Source organism: Ranitomeya imitator, chromosome 1, assembly GCF_032444005.1.
Source record: "Ranitomeya imitator isolate aRanImi1 chromosome 1, aRanImi1.pri, whole genome shotgun sequence".
NCBI lineage: Eukaryota > Metazoa > Chordata > Amphibia > Anura > Dendrobatidae > Ranitomeya > Ranitomeya imitator.
The window spans coordinates 877,197,636-877,218,593 of NC_091282.1; the positions used below are offsets into that span (position 1 = coordinate 877,197,636).

The 20,958-nt window shown below is 43.8% G+C and overlaps 1 protein-coding gene across 1 annotated transcript in view; it reads right to left on the reverse strand.

The window, feature by feature from the left end:
• The window catches only part of RASGEF1B (RasGEF domain family member 1B), a 37,336-nt gene extending 29,559 nt beyond the window's left edge, over positions 1-7,777 (reverse strand). The window contains exon 1 of the mRNA XM_069742846.1: positions 7,575-7,777. The gene's annotated coding sequence lies outside the window, so the exon portion shown is untranslated. The remainder of the gene's footprint in view (positions 1-7,574) is intronic.
• Positions 7,778-20,958: the final 13,181 nt, after the last annotated feature.

The following is a 20,958-nucleotide window of genomic DNA, read 5'->3' on the forward strand; positions in this document are numbered from 1 at the left end:
TCTGTGCCTTTATATACACAGTGTTTTGTCCCAGACTAAGCTTGATCCCCAAAAGCTTGTACAGGTCTGTGTAATCTGGTCATGCAATAAGCAGGTAACAGCATAAATGTGCATCTGAACACCATTCACTGTAGACCTCACCAGCGGAAGTGATGACAGTGACTGGAACAACCCATGTTGTCACTACACGGCGACACCTGGTTACATGCTATGTGCATACTTGTGTTTTTTTTTTTTTTTTTTATACAAACGCCGTCCCGCCTGGAAAAATAGCATCTAAAATTAACTGCAAAAAGCAGACATGTCAAATGTGACACCTTAATGTGGCCCAGCCAATGACGCAAGCGTCTGACATTTTAACAATACGCTCAGCATCATCATCGTCCATTCCATCACGGAAAGATAGACTATATTGTGTTCAAATGTCAAAAAAGATAAAATAGATTTAAAAAAATTAAAAAAAAGCTGAGTGTAAGAACCAACAGATTTTTCACTTTTTCAATTAGCAAATGCTACAATTTTCCTTTTTAGGGTATGTGCACACGTTGTGGATTTCGCAGCAGTTTTCCATGCATTGTACAGTACCATGTAAACCTATGGAAACCCAAATCCGCAGTGCACATGGTGCAGAAACAATGCAGTTTATTTTCCGCAGCATGTCAATTCTTTGTGTGGATTCCGCAGCGGTTTACACCTGTTCCTTTATAGGAATCCGCAGGTGTAAAACCGCAGGTGAAATCTGCACAAAAAAAACACAGGAAATCCGTAGGTAACCCGCAGGGCGCAAATCCGCACACGAATCTGCAACGTGTGCACATACCCTTAAAGCGGCTGTAGTGGACTTCAGGATCCTGAAGAAGGCCCCGCTTTGGAGCAGAAACCTGCAGCTTGCTGTTTTAAACAAGTTTTCTATAGTATAACTGGATCTGGTGTATTTGGAGGAAACCAGCACCTTCTCATTTCTTCTTGATCCGCTTATCCGCTGTTTGACAAATCGTCCCATATATTGCAAAATTGAGGTCACAGCAGATTGCTGCAGACTTGTCCATAAAAAGAATCAGATTTGACTGACTTCCACTGCCATAGCAATGATTAGACGACGTTCTCTTTCTCCCAGTATAGCAGATTTTTCCTGCAGATACCAGGGCAGGCTGATCAGGGCCCAGTGTGTGGAGAGGTGGCCAGTTGTCTCACAGACACTTCTTTATTAATTAGGCACATGCTGACAGATGGGTCATAAAACATTGATGTCCCTATTCTGCATTGCAAAAAGTGCTTGTCAGCTGCTGGTAGCAGAGTCGGCCAGCTTCTGATCACATGTGCCAGCAGAGCGCAAAAAGGGGCCCCCAGGTACCCAAAACCCAGACTCCTGCTGGTCCTGCACTTCAGACCGTCCTAGGAATTGTACAATGTCCTCAAGCTGTTATTTATAAGGTGTTGTCCCCTTTTTGGAATGTTTCTGCTATAAGCGGAGGACGTAATTATTATAAAAAAGAGCATATCGTCCCTTTCCTTTCCCAGCGCCAGTTGTTCCCCGCTGCCCCAGTCTGTGTTGTCTGTCTGCAGGGCTGAAGCCAATCGTACAGCCGGCCTCGAAACCAAGGAAGGCAAATCATTTTCTATTTATTTTTTTTATCTACAGCAGCCTTTAGATTTTTCACATGTAGATTAGCATCTGACCATCTGGTATAAATATGGGACAGGACAGGACATCAGGAGAGATCTCACCATTGGTCACACCACCTGGAATGTGGACCTCCTGCCAGCTGTGTCTATACAGCCTACAGCAAATATTGGATGTATGCAGAGCCTACAGCTCTTCACAAAAGCAAGGCCCCGGGGTAAAAGAGCAGATGCCGAGTCCATGGTAACCAGATTCTACCTGACATTTTACAGAATGAAAAGCTGCTCATTTCATTACTACACACAGCGCTGCTATCTTTGCAGAACACATCCTATGCGTCAAATCCCCAAAGTAAGGAATAGGGGAAATATCTTGGCCAAATAAGTCATTAATTGTCCACAAGATGATACCTCATATTTCTCATTGACAACCAGTCTGCACTGATGAAATCCAACACGTCAGATCCAATACGACTATGGACACAACTGGATTCAGAATCCTAAAGGTGGCATCTATCGGCCATTATGGTGCCATATTGTGTGGCAGCAAATCGAGAGTAAAGAAGTTGGCACGGTGACCGGAGGTAAACACCACGGCCCCGTGCACCATCTACATCCAGAAGATGAGTTAGTAACAGCTAATCGGTGGGGGTGCAGAGAGTCGCACTACACGGGATATTGATGACCAAGGATAAGGATGGGTCAGCAATATCATATGACTGGAACCACCTTAATGTCTTTTATTGCCAGCACAAGTCCCCTCTAAAATGCAAAGTGCTGAGGACTATGTTGGCGCTATAGAAACAACATTATACCGTAATTGTTATTATGCAGCCTAGTAAATGATGCATTGCTGGAATCAGGGTCTCTGTCCCTATATTATTCTACTCTCAGATTACATGACCATAACTTGCTGGCTGATTGTATCAGAATGTAAGCACGCAAACCAGCAGGTGACATCACTGAAATCAGGCTCTCTGTCCCTTCAATATGCTGCTCTCAGATTCCAAAGCAAAAACCTAAATGTAGTTTTCGGTTTGTTACACTAGAAGAAACATCCATTGCGGTGCCTGAAATACTACGCACCCTATGCGACAGCAGCGCAGGCGAGTAAGCGCTGTGCACAGACTCTGCCACCACCTGCCCTCTGGGAGCTTAGGGGATGTACAATATTAGAGGATTTATTCTTGATTATGTTTGCAATGGATTAGTTTCATGGGTCACGACATGGCTAAGAATAGCCGCTTCTCTAACATCACTGTTTATCCTGCATCAGATTAATCCTTTCCAAAAAAAAAAAGAAGTGTGTGGAAGGCTCTCACTAGATTACCCTGGAAAGGAGAACAGCACGAGCACCAGATACACGGAGAGATCCACTGAGCGGTTATTTGCTGACTTAGTATCGGTCCGTTCCCCGTCACTGTGCAGAAATGTAGGTGTGTAGTTAAAGGGCCGGTGTAGCAGTCAGATGGCATGCCACACTCCATATGGTGAAACATTATGTGTCACTAGGAACACATCACCACGGACCTACTATTCATTTTCCTATTCTAAACATGTAGTGCTATTGTTTGCTATGCTTTGTTTGGGGTTGATCCCCAGTTCAACAACTATAAATCAAGGGTCAAATACTTTTCCATACCACACCTATAGACTTAAAAGGGTTATGTGGAACTTTAGGTATGGTTTCGTATGGGACTAATAACCTAGCAGTAGGTAGTTGCGATGACCTCTGTCGGCTCACGTGGCGACTCTCCTGGTCTTTCTTTTCTGGCCTGTTCTGTCAATGGAGCGTCGCTGGTGACGTCATGCTGATTAACAGTTCCCTCCCTATTTCAGGCAGTGGAGAGCCGCTGTCAATCTGCTTGATTGGCAGCGACGTCCGGTTGACTGAAGCAGATCTTTCGACGGGATGTCCCCAGAAGGAGAATCACCGGCAGGAGTGGTCCGTGACTTCTCTGAGTCGGCAGAGAACGTCGCCAGGCAGCACGAACAAGTAGTTAGCAACTTTAAGTTCATAGCTAGGGATGAGCGGACCCATGGAAGTTTGGGCTCCGATACCCGACCTTTATTCCAAAGTTCGGTTCGGGTACCAGAACTGTATCTAAACTTGAAACCGACCCCAAGCCCCATTGAAAAGTCAAAGTCAGTTTATGTTTCACTACTTCCATCTATCCGCCACCCCCTGAAGATGGCTGGACCATCATTGTAAATACTCACCTGTACCTTGTATCTCCCCCACCTCATTGTAGATTGTAAGCTCTCACGAGCAGGGACGTCTTATTTTGCTTTAATTATTGTATGGTTAACGTTGTTACTTATGACTGTTGTGTTTGAAACTGTTACTGTAAAGCGCTGCAGAATATGTTGTCATATAAAGATAATAATAATAATAATAATTATTATCCTGAACTTTTGCAATGGAAAAGATTCTTCTCCCGGAACTCTGAAAATTCTGGAAGAAGTCTGTGTTCGGTACGAACCACAAACTTAAGTTCGGGTTCACTCATTCATAGCCCCATACAAATATATAAGCAAAGACTCGGATAACCCATTTAAGTTTCCCCATGCCCTTTGGATAGCAGTCAGTCAAATGATGGTTCTCAACCGGCTCTCTCATGTACTCACTCGGCCGTTGTGTTGTGTATGAGAGCCAACACCAAGCATGTCCAAAGACAAAAGGAACCTCTTCACTCAGTAGGGGCATCCATCACAGACTGAGATCAGCTGACCTTAGCCCAATATGTATGGAGCACTTTAGAAGTTATATAGAGCGATCAGCACGTTGCACTGGTTTGATGTGTAGGACATATAATTACCCAAACGATCCAATTAATCATCATTCACTGACTCGGGAACAATTTGGTACAATACATTCCACTGTGCATCATGAGAAAGCGACCACCAGGTGGCGCTGTGCCATTGTAAAGCGTTTCCATGCAGTGCAAGCAATAAGAACATGTTCCATAATATAAGATCACTTATGTAATATTTCTGGAAGCAGGAAAGACTAAACAATGGAGACCAGTCATATGAAGAAAACAAACAGCTTTCTTACATAGGGTTCTCTTTCACCATACTTATCATGTATACTATTTGGGTGGGTTTCCAATAGTTCCACAACAAACTAAAGGTACCGTTACACTAAACGACTTACCAACGATCACGACCAGCGATACGACCTGGCCGTGATCGTTGGTAAGTCGTTGTGTGGTCGCAGGGGAGCTGTCACACAGACAGCTCTCTCCAGCGACCAACGATCAGGGGAACGACTTCGGCATCCTTGAAACTGTCTTCAACGATGCCGAAGTCCCCGGGTAACCAGGGTAAACATCGGGTTACTAAGTGCTGGGCCGCGCTTAGTAACCCGATATTTACCCTGGTTACCACTGTAAAAGTAAAAGAAAAAAAAAAAAAAAACACTACATACTCACATTCCGATGTCTGTCACGTCCCCCGCCGTCAGCTTCCCGCACTGACTGTGTCAGCGCCGGCCGTAAAGCAGAGCACAGCGGTGACGTCACCGCTGTGCTCTGCTTTATGGCCGGCACTGACAGTCAGGGCAGGGAAGCTGACGGCTTGTTATGTGTGAAGGTACCTTTATGGAAACGTGTAACCTGCGCTCATCCAGAGAGGTTTCAGACTAATGGAGATTTACAAAATAGAAAGTACTTCGGTTTGCGATCGTACGGTAATTACTACACCCATTCCCCTCTCTGAATCTATGCATAGCTTGAATCAAAAGCCGTGAGGTCCTTGCGGGAGGTCCTTGTGTGAGGTCCTTGCGGGAGGTCCTTGTGTGATGTCCCTCCTGAGCAGTCCGACAAATGCCATTCATTAACGAAGCTTAGATTTCTGCCAGGACGGGATACACTTCTCTTTCATTCATTCATTTGCGCCGATGACAAATCCATCAATGCACATTTGTTGAAGCCTAGAGAAAGGGCTGATAACTAGTGGTCTATACCCCTGTTACCTGGGTAGGGTATTCCCACCAGAAACAGCAGATATGACTGGTTTATGGGGGTCTTACTGCTGGGATTCACATCAAAGCCCATGGCATCACAAGACCTATTCATACCTTTTAAATAAAAACGCAACACAGTTGTAATGGAGGAAAAATGGCCGTGATGTTTATTTAGGGTTAATCCATATCCAAGAAATGCTTTAAATAATAACTCATAAATGTCCATAAATCCAAAACACCAATTAACCAATCCGCCCATAAAATGGGTGATTTTCCCACAATTAAAGACATCACGACGGGACATAAAAAAGGGGTGGGAGGGTGGGATCTTCATCAAAAACTTCAGTCTGAGGTAACTAGCCAGAAAACCGGGCTTTTATCATTCACACAGCCCCCAGAAACCACATATTGACCAATAATAACCGTTTAAAAAGGCGCCAAAAGCGCCAACCAAAACCAGATTAAACCAGAAATACTCTTTAAATAGACATTTGACTTGACCTTTCTTTGAACTCACCAATAAAGCCCCAGAGTATGATTCTAGGCTTACGACAGATATTATATTCAAGCTCTGTGTTGCCATGAGACCCCCCCCTTTATTTCATGGTTTCGGCGGGGGAGGGATTCCAATAGGAAAGTGTTCGATCTGGAAAGTTGGATATTCGAACCACAACCAGCAGAGGTGACGGTTCTCTGGGGTCTTAGGCTATGTTCACATGCAGCGGTTCTGCAGCGTTTTTTTGGGAGCAGATTACATTTGCTCTGTCTTCTGGCCACGAAAACAAGAGCGTGCATGAGATTTCTGACATCTCAGATTATGCCGGTACTGAAAAACACAACTTACAATTTGCACTAAAAAAATGCGGCAAAAAAGGCGGCATGTGAACAAAGCCTTACGGCGGTGACCCAAATCCAACAGCCGGAGAGCTTTAGAGTTGCTGGAAGCAAAAAATATATCTAATTTTGTGCATTCCATAGTAGCCAAGGCTTCTGTGGCTGAGGGGAGGCCACCAATGATCAGAGGCTGATGGCATGGAGTCAATGTGCCACCGATGTCATTAGCACCGGGCCGATGACATTTCTCTGATGCCACCCTCCATTAGTCAGGACAACTAACAGCGATCATTAGGTAAAGGAACATATCCAATAGTAAGTGTAGTGTGGAAGGCGACGATAGCCCTGTGTATACATGTGACAGGAATGACGGGCGCGGAGCTGAGAAAAGTGGCATCATTAATCGTCTGCTCGTAGCCATACAACTCTATGGAAGAGATGGAGCGTGGCGCGGTAACCGTGTAGTAACAGCGTTCTGTGTTCCCCCAGGGACCGCTGAACAGTCCTGACTATATACATTAGGAGAAATAACACCGTCCTGGTGGCATCTGTGCCGGGATACCACATAGGTGCACACTGTACCACTGGGCTACAGAAAGCCAGGCACATTGCCCCATCACCTCCACTGGCAGCCCTGGCTCACTGCTCACATCACCCACCGAGGTCACCCGGGCCCACTCAGGACAATGTCACAGCTATGTATGTGCACTGCCCGCACCAGTCATCAGCATAAGGTGTGCAGCAAGGTCTGATCACCACGCACTGCGCTTACAAAGGGCATAGTCCGCCTATATGGCTGCATGTATACATGGAATATGTATATACACACATTTTATATATAAAAATAAAAAAAAAAATATATATATATATATATATATTTTTTTTAGACATTCATGTATAAGTGTGTGTATATATATATATATATATATATATATATATATATATATTTGCATTACACATGCACTTGTGCATGTATATATATATATATATATATATATATATATATATATATATATATATATAAACATACACACCTCTGCATGTATACATTACACACATGCACATACACACTTGTGCATGATCTATTTCACATATTCTATACATTACATACACATATATTACACATACACATTACATACAGACACATTACCTGGGAATGAGCGCGGTTCCGGAGTTGCCCTTACGCTCCCCGGGCTAATGCCGCCGCCATGCAGGGTGCACTCACTGATAAATCCACAGGCCCCACGCTCAGGACTACTGCTCCTCTCAGCCGGTCGCCAGCAGCAGCAATGTGCACTTGTTTCTTCGGAGTGTCCTCCTCCTGCTTCTCCTCCTCCTCCTCCCCCACACGTCACCGCTGTGTCCTCCTTCCCGCCCACTCCTCCTTCTTCCCCAGACGTGTGAATCACAGGTCGGCCGCGCAGACAGCCATCTCCCCCTGCTCTATGGCTGCAGTGGTCGCCTCAGGGCCACTGGGGAGACAGGCTGATGAATGCACAGAAATGGGGCTAGTGGGGTGGAATGATGGAGGTCAGCGGCACAGAGATGCAGTGTGGGGACACTAATGTCGCTGTATCGTCCCAGTGTTCGCGGCTTCTTTATAGGGATGATATAGGGAGATATATGGCAATGTCTGCCCAGCAATAATCATGTATCACCCTGCAGAGCACATGGTGTGCCAACAAGCGGCTTTAGTTAGTTTGTTACATTTGTACCAAGAGCAATAATTCATGAGGCCGAAGTCACACTTGCGGGTTTAAAAATCGATCCGGTTTTGCTGCAGGAGAGTCGGACGAGTGTCGGGTTTTTCATGCGAGTACAATCCGATTTTTCACACCTAGTATCCGATTTACATCTGAACAGTGCGCTTGCTAACACACTGCAATGCGATTTTAACATGAGCTTTTAAGAGAAATTCTCTGTCATTTACGCATGGTTTTTAAAGGAAATATTCTACAACGCATATATAGATATATAATTATATATATATATTAGATAGATACATAGGTTAAAACTTGGCAATTCATCTGCCGCGCACTGTAAAATCACAGTGACAGGTTAGAATAGAATAGATATATGCATATAGAACAGATAGCTATATAGACGTCAGTGACACACACATATATATATATGTATATATTACATAGAAGAAAAGCCGGCAATTCATCTGTCGTGTACTGTAAAATCACTGCAGGAGCCGACAGGATAGAAATGGATTACATACAGTAACTACATATAGAATAGGTAGATATCATGAGGTCTGTGACAAATTAAATTAGTTCAGTGTGTGTGCAGCTTACTGCACATGTATTTAATAAAATATTTTTCTGAAAAAAATGGCGTGTGCTCCCGGATCATTTTCTTAAACAGAAGAGGGAAAGCCAACAGCAGGGGGCAGATATAGCCTGGGAAGGGGGTAATACCCATAGAGCTTCCAAGGCTATTAATATCAGCTCACAGCTGTATAATTAGCCTTTACAGGCTATTAAAATGGGGCACCTGAAAAAAGATGACATTGGGTCCCACTATAATTAATAACCAGCAAAGGCTATAAAGACAGCTACAGGCTGATGTTAATAGCCTAGGTGGTGGTCATGGATACTGCCTCCCCCCAGGCTAAAAACATCAGCTGTCAGCCGCCCCAGAAAAGGTGCATCTCTAAAGCCGGCTTCACACTTGCGAGTTTTACGGACGTAAGAGCGCAGAAACTACGTCCGTAAAACTCGCAAAACAAACGGCACAATTATTCTCTATGCCCCTGCTCCTATCTGCCGTATTAAACTGATCAGTATTATACGGCTTTCTACGGCCGTAGAAAATCGCAGCATGCTGCGTTTGTCACCGTATTGCGCAAATAAAACGTCAATGAAAGTCTATGGAAGCCCCAAAATACAGATCACACACGGACCAGCAGTGTGACTTGCAAGAAATACGCAGCGGTGTTAGCGAGAAAAGCCGGTAATTCATTGCGGTGTACAGTAAAATCACACTGACAGCTTACAGTAGAATAGGTAGAATAAATGTGTACACATAGAATAGGTATATATATATATATGTCAGTGAGACACACATATATATACAGTGGGGCAAAAAAGTATTTAGTCAGTCAGCAATAGTGCAAGTTCCACCACTTAAAAAGATGAGAGGCGTCTGTAATTTACATCATAGGTAGACCTCAACTATGGGAGACAAACTGAGAAAAAAAAATCCAGAATATCACATTGTCTGTTTTTTTAACATTTTATTTGCATATTATGGTGGAAAATAAGTATTTGGTCAGAAACAAAATTTCATCTCAATACTTTGTAATATATCCTTTGTTGGCAATGACAGAGGTCAAACATTTTCTGTAAGTCTTCACAAGGTTGCTACACACTGTTGTTGGTATGTTGGCCCATTCCTCCATGCAGATCTCCTTTAGAGCAGTGATGTTTTTGGCTTTTCGCTTGGCAACACGGACTTTCAACTCCCTCCAAAGGTTTTCTATAGGGTTGAGATCTGGAGACTGGCTAGGCCACTCCAGGACCTTGAAATGCTTCTTACGAAGCCACTCCTTCGTTGCCCTGGCGGTGTGCTTTGGATCATTGTCATGTTGAAAGACCCATCCACGTTTCATCTTCAATGCCCTTGCTGATGGAAGGAGGTTTGCACTCAAAATCTCATGATACATGGCCCCATTCATTCTTTCATGTACCCGGATCAGTCGTCCTGGCCCCTTTGCAGAGAAACAGCCCAAAAGCATGATGTTTCCACCACCATGCTTTACAGTAGGTATGGTGTTTGATGGATGCAACTCAGTATTCTTTTTCCTCCAAACACGACAAGTTGTGTTTCTACCAAACAGTTCCAGTTTGATTTCATCAGACCATAGGACATTCTCCCAAAACTCCTCTGGATCATCCAAATGCTCTCTAGCAAACTTCAGACGAGCCCGGACATGTACTGGCTTAAGCAGTGGGACACGTCTGGCACTGCAGGATCTGAGTCCATGGTGGCGTAGTGTGTTACTTATGGTAGGCCTTGTTACATTGGTCCCAGCTCTCTGCAGTTCATTCACTAGGTCCCCCCGCGTGGTTCTGGGATTTTTGCTCACCGTTCTTGTGATCATTCTGACCCCACGGGGTGGGATTTTGCGTGGAGCCCCAGATCAAGGGAGATTATCAGTGGTCTTGTATGTCTTCCATTTTCTAATTATTGCTCCCACTGTTGATTTCTTCACTCCAAGCTGGTTGGCTATTGCAGATTCAGTCTTCCCAGCCTGGTGCAGGGCTACAATTTTGTTTCTGGTGTCCTTTGACAGCTCTTTGGTCTTCACCATAGTGGAGTTTGGAGTCAGACTGTTTGAGGGTGTGCACAGGTGTCTTTTTATACTGATAACAAGTTTAAACAGGTGCCATTACTACAGGTAATGAGTGGAGGAAAGAGGAGACTCTTAAAGAAGAAGTTACAGGTCTGTGAGAGCCAGAAATCTTGATTGTTTGTTTCTGACCAAATACTTATTTTCCACCATAATATGCAAAAAAAATGATAAAAAAACAGACAATGTGATTTTCTGGATTTTTTTTTCTCAGTTTGTCTCCCATAGTTGAGGTCTACCTATGATGTAAATTACAGACGCCTCTCATCTTTTTAAGTGGTGGAACTTGCACTATTGCTGACTGACTAAATACTTTTTTGCCCCACTGTATATATATATATTAATATTTCTTCCAGTGCTAGACAGCTTTAAAGCCGGTAATTCAATTACCGGCTTTTGCTATCTCCTTCCTAAAACCCGACATGATATGAGACCTGGTTTACATACAGTAAACCATCTCGTATCACCATTTTTTTTTGCATATTCCACACTACTAATGTCAGTAGTGTGTCTATGCAAAATTTGGCCGTTCTAGCTAGTAAATTAAGGGGTTAAATGGCGGAAAAAATTGGCGTGGGCTCCCGCGCAATTTTCTCCGCCAGAGTAGTAAAGCCAGTGACTGAGGGCAGATATTAATAGCCTGGAGAGGGTCCACGGTTATTGGCCCCCCCTGGCTAAAAACATCTGCCCCCAGCCACCCCAGAAAAGGCACATCTGGAAGATGCGCCTATTCTGGCACTTGGCCACTCTCTTCCCATTCCCGTGTAGCGGTGGGATATGGGGTAATGAAGGGTTAATGCCACCTTGCTATTGTAAGGTGACATTAAGCCAAATTAATATTGGAGAGGCGTCAATTATGACACCTATCCATTATTAATCCAATACTAGTAAAGGGTTAAAAAAATACACAAACACATTATTAAAAATTATTTTAATGAAATAAAAACAAAGGTTGTTGTAATATTTTATTGAACGCCCAATCCAATCACTGAAGACCCTCGTTCTGTAACAAAAAAAACATAATAAACCAACAATATCCTTACCTTCCGCAGATCTGTAAAGTCCAACGATGTAAATCCATCTGAAGGGGTTAAAATATTTTGCAGACACGAGCTTTGCTAATGCAGCAGCTCATGTCTGCAAAACCCTGGAGAATGTAGGTAAAGTAGGTCAATGACCAATATTTACCTGCATTTGCGGTGAGGCGCCCTCTGCTGGTTGTTCCTAGATCGTGGGAACTTTCCTAGAAAGCTCCCTGGCTCGAGATCATAAGAGGCGCCCTCTGCTGGTTGTCCTCATATGAACTCGAGCCTGGGAGCTTTCTAGGAAAGTTCCCACGATCTAGGAACAGCCAGCAGAGGGCGCCTCACCGCAAATGCAGGTAAATATAGGTCAATGACCTACTTTACCTACATTCCCCGGGGTTTTGCAGACATGAGCAACGTTGCATTAGCAAAGCTCGTGTCTGCAAAATATTTTAACCCCTTCAGATGGATTTACATCGTTGGACTTTACAGATCTGTGGAAGGTAAGGATATTGTTGGTTTATTATGTTTTTTTTGTTACAGAACGAGGGTCTTCAGTCATTGGATTGGGCGTTCAATAAAATATTACAACAACCTTTGTTTTTATTTCATTAAAATAATTTTTAATAATGTGTTTGTGTATTTTTTTAACCCTTTACTAGTATTGGATTAATAATGGATAGGTGTCATAATTGACGCCTCTCCATTATTAATTTGGCTTAATGTCACCTTACAATAGCAAGGTGGCATTAACCCTTCATTACCCCATATCCCACCGCTACACGGGAATGGGAAGAGAGTGGCCAAGTGCCAGAATAGGCGCATCTTCCAGATGTGCCTTTTCTGGGGTGGCTGGAGGCAGGTGTTTTTAGCCAGGGGGGGGGGCCAATAACCGTGGACCCTCTCCAGGCTATTAATATCTGCCCTCAGTCACTGGCTTTACTACTCTGGCGGAGAAAATTGTGCGGGAGCCCACGCCATTTTTTTCCGCCATTTAACCCCTTAATTTACTAGTTAGAACGGCCAAATTTTGCATAGACAGACTACTAACATTAGTAGTGTGGAATATGCAAAAAAATGGGGATATGAGATGGTTTACTGTATGTAAACCATGTCTCATATCATGTCGGGTTTAGGAAGGAGATAGCAAAAGCCGGTAATTGAATTACCGGCTTTCTGCTACATCGCGCTGGATGAAATATTAATATATATACATATATGTGTCTACTGACATATATATATATATGTATATATATATATATATAGACAGTATATATATATATTTTTTTTTTTTTACACATGGATCCCTTGTATATCCGTATGTCGGTTTTGCAAGCCTGCGATAAAAACACGCAGTACGGATGACATACGGATTACATACGGAGGATGCCATGCGCAAAAAACGCTGAAACACCCTGCCTACGGAGGAGCTTTCGACCACTATTTTCGGGACTTTTCAGCGTATTACGGCCGTAATATACGGACCGTATTTTCATACGCTGAATGTGAAGCCGGCCTTAGATGTGCAATTTCTGGCACTTAGCCTTGCTCTTCCGACTTGCCCTGTAGCTTGGGCAAGTGTGGTGATGAGGGATTATTGTCACCTTTATATTGTCAGGTGACATCAAACCCCGGGGTAATGGAGAGATGTCAATAAGACGCCTCCATTACTAACCCCATAGTCACGTAAGAAAACACATACACCCAGAATAAAGTCCTTTAATTGAAAGGATGACACAGACTCCTTTAATAAATCTTAAACCATACCTCTCCCATTCCCCCGATGCCCTTGTCATCGGCAAAAGAGTTAAATAAAAACAAACAACAATATTCCTCACCTTTCTGTAGAGATGCTGCTAATCCATTTGTCCCATGACGGGACTAGCTCTGCTACATCTAGATGGCAGGCTGCATGGTTGCATGATGTGACCATACAGCCTGTCATCCAGCAGACACTGAGAACCGTGTGCTTAGTGTCTCCCTGTGAACTCCTATTAGCTATCTGAAGGCACCACGAGCATGAGAAAGTTCTGCTCTATTGCAGGATGCGATCCGATTTCTGATTACAATTGTAGCATGCTGGGAGTTTTTTCCAGTTCGATCGTGATCCGATCCGAGCTGGAAAAAACACAGATGAACACACAATCATAGAATGACATCGGTCCAAATGCAATCTGATTTTTAATCGTATTGAATTCGTCCAATTTCATCGTAAGTGGGAATGAGCCCAAAAGGATATTCTCAAAATTAGAAGTAGCGCCATGTGATAGATAACGCCACACTTGCTGAGGATCTCAGTGATGAGACCCCTACCGATCCCGAGAAAAGCTCTGTGGTCTATGATGGACTCAGCTGGTCTTCAGCACTCCCGTAAGCATGAATGGCACTTCAATGATCTCTAGCTTGCGTCCCAGCAATCGAGAGCAATCCAGACTTGAGAATACCGCTTAAAGACTGGAGTTTTGCATGGCAGTATCAATGAAAACCTGTCCTGTCCCCAAATGCTATTAACCTGCAGATAGGGGGTTAATTGCGGTGCAGCGTGACTGTCATTAATGCCAACGCAAGATTACAGCCCCTTCTCACAGTTTGGCAAGCAATGACTGTAATTACTCCATCACGCCTCTGTGACTGAAAGCCGGCGGCTCCAGGGAGGAATAAAGTTAATTTTCTCCTGGGTGCCGCAGGTGCTGTATTGTAATGCTTCCTGCTATTAACCTGCAGATTAACCCTATCTCAGCATACAGATTAATGAAGGTACTGCTGAAGAAAGATGCACCTTGCCAGAAATGTTACTCCTGTCAAAATACATTTCTGGCATAAATTTAGAAAAATTTGTGGGCAACCATTGCCACACACCATACTTTCCAAGTTCTACTCATTTTAGCGGGAATGGCATTAAACCGCCAGACGTTGTAAAAAATTGTTGCAACTTCGAAAATGCTGAGATATTTCAAGGTATTTTATAACAGAAAACTGGGGAAAACGCCTTAATGAGTCTGGCCCCATGTGCTTTTTCCAATACCCTTCTCTGAAATACTTAGGCTGCCGTCACACTATCAGTATTTGGTCAGTATTTTGCATCAGTATTTCTCAGCCAAAACCAGGAGTGGGTGATAAATACAGAAGTGGTGCATATGTTTCTATTATACTTTTCCTCTATTTGTTCCACTCCTGGTTTTGGCTTACAAATACTGATGTAAAATACTGACCAAATACTGCTAGTGTGACGGCAGCCTTAGAGTGTCATTTTAATTCCTATTTCATCAATAGTGTATGTGAAAATAAGCAACTTTGTAATTTGTCTTATCAGAGAGATCTGCTTCTCTCTCCTCCTGAACTGATCATTCATTCTCAATGTAAGGGTACATACCCATATGTGAGAAAAAAAACGGTCCGTAATCTGGACCGAAAAAACGGACGAGTAACATGCGAGTGTCATCTGAGTGACGTGCGAGTGTCATGCGAGTACAATGCGATTTGCACACCTAGCATCCGATTTACATCCGAGTGCATTGCGATTTTAACATGAGCCTTTACATACAGCAGTTCTCTATGTCATTTACACATCGCTTTCAAAGGAAATATTCGTCAAAACACACACACACACACACACACACACACACACACACACACACACACACACACACACACACACACACACACACACACACACACACACATATATAATATCTAGATAGATAGAAGAAAAGCCAGTAATTCCTGTGTGCATGCAGTAAAATCACACTGACAGGTTAGAATAGATGGAATAGAAATAAACACATAGAATACATATTTACATATATATACATGTCAGAAGAACACACATATATACAGTATATATATATATATATACATACATATATATATATATATATATATATATACAGAAAGATACATAGAGGAAAAGCTGAAAATTCAGCTGCCGTGTTCTGTAAAATCACTGCAAGAGCCTACAGGATAGAAGAGATGGATTACATACAGTAACTACAAATAGAATTGGTAGATATATAGATGTCTGTGACAAATACAATTAGTACAGTGTATGTGCAAATTACTGGACATGTATTAATAAAAGATTTTTTTACGGGGAAAAATGGCGTGGACTCCCGTGCAATTTTTGCAACCAGCAGAGGGAAAGCCAGTGACTGGGGGCAGATGTTTATAGCCTGGGAAGGGGGTAATACCCATGGAGCTTCCCAGACTATTAATATCAGCTCACAACTGTATACTTAGCATTTACTGGCTATTCAAATGGGGATCTAAAAAAATGACGTGGGGTCCCCCTAGAATTAATAACCAGCAAAGGCTATGCAGACCGCGGCAGGCTGATATTAATAGCCTAGGAAGGGGCAATGGATATTGGCTTACCTGACTAAAAACATCAGCACTCAGCCGCCCCAGAAAAGGCTTGTCTCTAAGATGCACCAATTCTGGCACTTAGCCTCGCTCTTCCCACTTGCCCTGCAGTGGTGGCAAGTGAGGTAATAGTTGTGTGGGTTGATGTCACCTTTGTGACATCATGATGTCATGATGTAATGGAGAGGCGTCAATAAGATGCCCCTATTACTAACCCCATAGTCACATTGTTAAGAAAACATAGACACCCCGTAAAAAATCCTTTAATTGAAATAAAGACACAGACTCCTTTAATAATTACCACACCTAATTCCTGCAAAGTCCTCAATCTCCTGTAATAAAAGTGAAATAACAAACCAACAATATATCCATGCCTGTCCGTCGTTGTGTCCCACGCAGTAATCCATATCTGTGCGATATCCAGTTTTCAACAAGGACAGTGCCAAGATGCTACTGTCCCGGCTGAAAACCACTGGTGAATTAGCTGCTGAGAGCGGAGCTTCAGTGACTAACAGTGACGTCACTGAAGCTGCGCTCCCTCACAGCCTGAACTGCGGTGAACTGTGGACCATGGGAAAGTGACTGTGTGAGTGCGGAGCATTTATTCTCGCATCCTTTGACTTGCGTTGGTGAGTCTCGTCCGAGATACGCAGAAATTCACAGCATGCTGCAATTTTTTTCTCAGTCTGATGTCAGCTGAGAAAAAAAATGGCAGATGAGATGTCACCCATTGCATAACATTGGTCAGAGTGCCATCCGATTTTTTCTCGGATTGCACTCATCCGTTTTTCTCGCAAATGAGTATGAGCCCTAAGGTAAAGCCTGATTCAATTAATACAGACTTTCACATTACTGAGGTAGATGACAGTTGGTGCAACTTACGTCTTCTGGTTTTCTATCAGTCTTGATGAGTACATTATTGTGAGTAGTTGACATTGTGGCGTTTGATATCTTAGTATAGACTGTAATGCAGTATCTGTCTATATCAATAGGTCCAATAGCATTAGCCTGAAACATCAATGTTGCTGCAGAAAGCGTAAATTCGGCCTAAGGTAATGTTCACAAGGTGCGTTTTTTCGCATTTTCCCCATGCGTTCTTGCCGCAAAAAAAGCACAGTGTTTTACAGTACTAGCAAAGTGAATGAGATTTCTGAAATCTTACACACATGCTGTCTATTTTTCTTGGTATGCAAATTGCCTCTTGAGGAAGAGTACACGAACTCTATAGCGCCACCTGATGGAAGTAGCAATCCTACAAGTCACAATCAACCCTTCATCGAGCCTTGTAATGTGACTTAGGAAAAAAGCCAAATCAGAATTTCAATATGCAGTGTTTCGGTGTATGGATTGATGCAGTTTCAACTCTGCAGCATGTCAATCAATTCTTTCAGCATTTTTGCAGCGTTTTTCACCTATTCAGATAGATGGGAAAAAAATGAACCAAACCACACAGCAAAAACCTGTAACTGCTTTCCTGAGGCGGCTTCGTCAATGTCTTTTCAGATGTTTTAGCAGCGAGACACTGCAGCAAGTCTTTTACTCTATACTTTGAGGTATGGCGAGCGGGCCATTTCTGTTACAATATACGGGTCACGTCTTTCAACACCTCCAGGGTTTCCAAATCCTGAACATGTATGTACTAAGCAATATCATTTGACATTGCTGTGCATTATGTTCATTTTATGGGATGCGTTTGTGAAGCTTTTTCAGGTAGATTTTGAGCTAAAAATTACTTGCTGTTCATATGTTTAGTCTTCTGAACCTCTTTTAACTGCTTTAGGTTTACAAAGACACCAGGAGGTGAAATTATGTGATCTGACTATTCTTCAGGCATTTTCTTTTCTGAAGAGGCTCTATGCTTTACAATTAAGGTAAAAGTGAAGGCTCAGAAGATGTTCAGGCATCTTTTCAAATATTTTGCCTGCATTTTTGCTTGAAAAATTACTGAATTCTTCATTGTTGAATGGGGTTAAAAAGACTGAAAAAACACTAGTGAAAAAGATGCCGAAAAAATGCTGGAAAAACCCTAAAAAAAACCCAATGGTGGCCAAATACTTAGAAAAAGTGATCAGGAGAAACAACGCTAAGGGCAGTCCCACACGTCCAGATAATGCCGGTACCGGAAAAATTGGTACCGGAATTATCCATGTCCGTGTGCCCGTGCGTTTCTGTGGCACATCAGTGTGGCACACGTGTGCCGCCCGTGTGCCCACTGGGTACCACACGCACCGTGCAGGAGACAGCGCTAAAGTTTAGCGCTGTCCGCTGCATCGTGCTGAAGCCGCGATTCATATCTTCTGTGCAGCAGCGTTTGCTGTATAGAAGATATGAATATTCCTTTTTTTTTTTTGTTTCTCGTGTTTAACATAAAGATCCCTGTCCCCACCCCCTCCCACCCCCTGTGCGCCCGCCCGCTGTTCTTAAAATACTCACCCGGCTCCCTCGCTGGCTGGCGCTGCTTCCTGTCCTGGCCGCACCTTCTACTGTATGAGCGGTCACGTGGGGCCGCTCATTTACAGTAATGAATATGCGGCTCCGCCCCTATGGGAGGTGGAGCCGCATATTCATGACTGTAATCGGCGGCCCCAGGTGACCGCTCATACAGTAGAAGGTGCGGCCAGGACAGGAAGCAGCGCCAGCCAGCGAGGGAGCCGGGTGAGTATTTTAAGAACAGCGGGCGGGCGCACAGGGGGTGACAGGGGGGTGGGGACATGGATATTTATTTTAAACATGAGAAACAAAAAAAAAGGAATATTCATATCTCCTCTACAGCAAACGCTGCTGCAGGGAAGATATGAATGGGGCTTCAGCACCAGTGGGGGGGACAGCACTTACTGTAGCGCTGTCTCCTGCACGGCACACGGACTGCACACGGACAACGTTCGTGTGCGGTACGTGTTTTACACGGACCCATTGACTTTAATGGGTCCGTGTAATCCGTGCGCTCCCACGAACACTGACATGTCTCCGTGTTTGGTACACGGAGACACGGTCCGCAAAAAATCAATGACATCTGCACAGATGCATTGATTTGAATGTGTCTACGTGTGTCAGTGGCTCCGGTACGTGAGGAAACTGTCACCTCACGTACCGGTAGCCACTGACGTGTGAAACCGGCCTAACATAGACACTTCAGGGAAAAAAAAAAAGGCCAACGTTTGCCGGGGCGATTTTCCTCTCGAAAAACTCAACGGGTTTGCCGACCTAAAATAAAAGTGACATAATGGATTTTGTACACAGAGACTTTCTCACACAGTTTTTTTGGGTATCTAAAGATGTTTGCTGAAAGTAGTGATGAGCGCAAGTGCTCGTTACTTAAGTTTGCCGAGGGTGCTCTGGTATGTCCTGAGTAGCGCAGGTGCTCGAGTGTTCACATACCTGGGGCCTCATATATCGCCTCTGTTAGATAACCAGAAAACATGCCGGGATTGCCCCTGTTTGTATGCAATCCCCACATATTTTGTGATTGTGTAATAGCGGGGACGTGAACATGTCACTCGAGCGCCCGTGCTACTCAGTGCATATCAAAGCGCCCGCTCTACTCGATTAACGGGCACTTGGGCTCATCACTAGCTGGGAGCTAAACACAAGTTCTGAAAAAGTCTGCACAGCGCTTTGTTTGCAATTTTGAGGGCTGCAGCCTTCTTTTGTAGCATGCTCATCATGAGCAATTTTTAAGGTGACATTCTCTATAGGCTTTTCAATATGATTTCACAAAACACTTCTACAGAAACAAACAGTCCTGCAATCCAACACCATAGCTGTCCTCTGATAGTTATCTGGAAAGCAGTAGAATTTACTCAACAGATAAAGTTAGTCTTGTATCACAAATGACCTTGTTGACCACATCTACAATTCAGCTTTCATCTTATGAATTGTCCTGGACATTTAAGTGTCCTTGGGCAGCAACATCTTGTCTCCAACTCTTCTTTGGCTGCCGTCACGCTAGCAGTATTTGGTCAGTATTTTACATCAGTATTTGTAAGCCAAAACCAGGAGAGGAACAAATAGAGGAAAAGTATAATAGAAACATATGCACCACTTCTGCATTTATCACCCACTCCTGGTTTTGGCTTACAAACACTGAGGTAATATACTGACCAAATACTACTAGTGTAACGCGAGCCTTAAGGTACCGTCACACTAAGCGACGCTGCAGCGATACTGACAACGATCCGGATCGCTGCAGCGTCGCTGTTTGGTCGCTGGAGAGCTGTCACATAGACAGCTCTCCAGCGACCAACTATGCCAGTAACCAGGGTAAACATCGGGTTACTAAGCGCAGGGCCGCGCTTAGTAACCCGATGTTTATCCTGGTTACCAGCGTAAAAGTAAAAAACAAACAAACACTACATACTTACCTTCCGCTGTCTGTCCCTCGGTGCTCTGCTTTCCTGCACTGACTGTGAGCACAGCGGCCGGAAAGCAGAGCGGTGACGTCACCACTGTGCTCTGCTTTCCGGCCGCTGTGCTTACACAGGGCAGAGAAGCAGAGCGCCGAGGGACAGACAGCGGTAGGTAAGTATGTAGTGTTTTTTTTTTTTTTACTTTTACGCTGGTAACCAGGGTAAACATCGGGTTACTAAGCGCGGCCCCGCGCTTAGTAACCCGATGTTTACCCTGGTTACCAGCGAAGACATCGCTGAATCGGCATCACACACGCCGATTCAGCGATGTCTGCAGGGAATCCAGCGAGTAAATAAAGTGCTGGACTTTCTGCAGCGACCAGCGACATCACAGCAGGATTCTGATCGCTGCTGTGTGTCAAACTGAACGATATCGCTAGCCAGGAC